Consider the following 955-nt stretch of genomic DNA (forward strand, 5'->3'; position numbering starts at 1 on the left):
GACCCTGACAGTCCGGCCTCATTTGACGATGGTTTTCTCGGTCCCTCGTTGTCCGAGGTCGATCCCGCTGCACAGATTTATGCGCCAGGGACCCATGCAGATAATTCACTTTGATTTATTGCGCTATCTCTAATAGCAATCGAGATATCACCAGATATATATTGGATTTTTCCCTGACCCTGAGTGTCCGCCCCCATGTGACGGTGATTTCCTCGGCTCCTGGTGGTCCGAGGTCGATCCCGCTGCACAGATTCATGCGCCAGGGCCTACTACAGACAATGCACTTTGATTTATTGCGCTATCTGCATTAGCACCCGAGATATCACCGGATATATATTGAATTTTTCCCTGACCCTGTGTGCCCGGCCCCATGTTTCGGTGGTTTTCTCGACCCCTGGTGGTCCGAGGTCGATCCCGCTGCACACATTCATGCGCCACGGCCCCTTGCAGATAATTCACTTTGATTTATTGCGCTATGTCTAATAGCACCCGAGATATCACAAGATATATATTGGATTTTTACCTGACCCTGACAGTCCGGCCCAATGAGACGGTGATTTACTCGGTCCCTCGTTGTCCGAGGTCGATCCCGCTGCACAGATTCATGCGCCAGGGCCCCTTGCAGATAATTCACTTTGATTTATTGCGCTATCTCTAATAGCACCCGAGATATCACCATATATATATTGGATTTTTCCCTGACCCTGAGGGTCCGGTCCCATTAGACGGTAGTTTTCTCAGCCCCCGGTGGTCCAAGGTCGTTCCTGCTGCACAGATTCATGCGCTAGAGCCTTATGCAGACAATGCACTTTGATTTATTGCGCTATCTCTAATAGCACCCGAGATATCACCATATACATATTGGATTTTTCCCTGACCCTGAGTGTCCGGCCCCATTAGGCGGTAGTTTTCTCGGCGCCTGGTGGTCCGAGGTCGTTCCGGCTGCACAGATTCA

The sequence above is a fragment of the Nomia melanderi genome, unplaced genomic scaffold (genome assembly GCF_051020985.1).
Source record: "Nomia melanderi isolate GNS246 unplaced genomic scaffold, iyNomMela1 scaffold0014, whole genome shotgun sequence".
Taxonomy (NCBI): Eukaryota; Metazoa; Arthropoda; class Insecta; order Hymenoptera; family Halictidae; genus Nomia; species Nomia melanderi.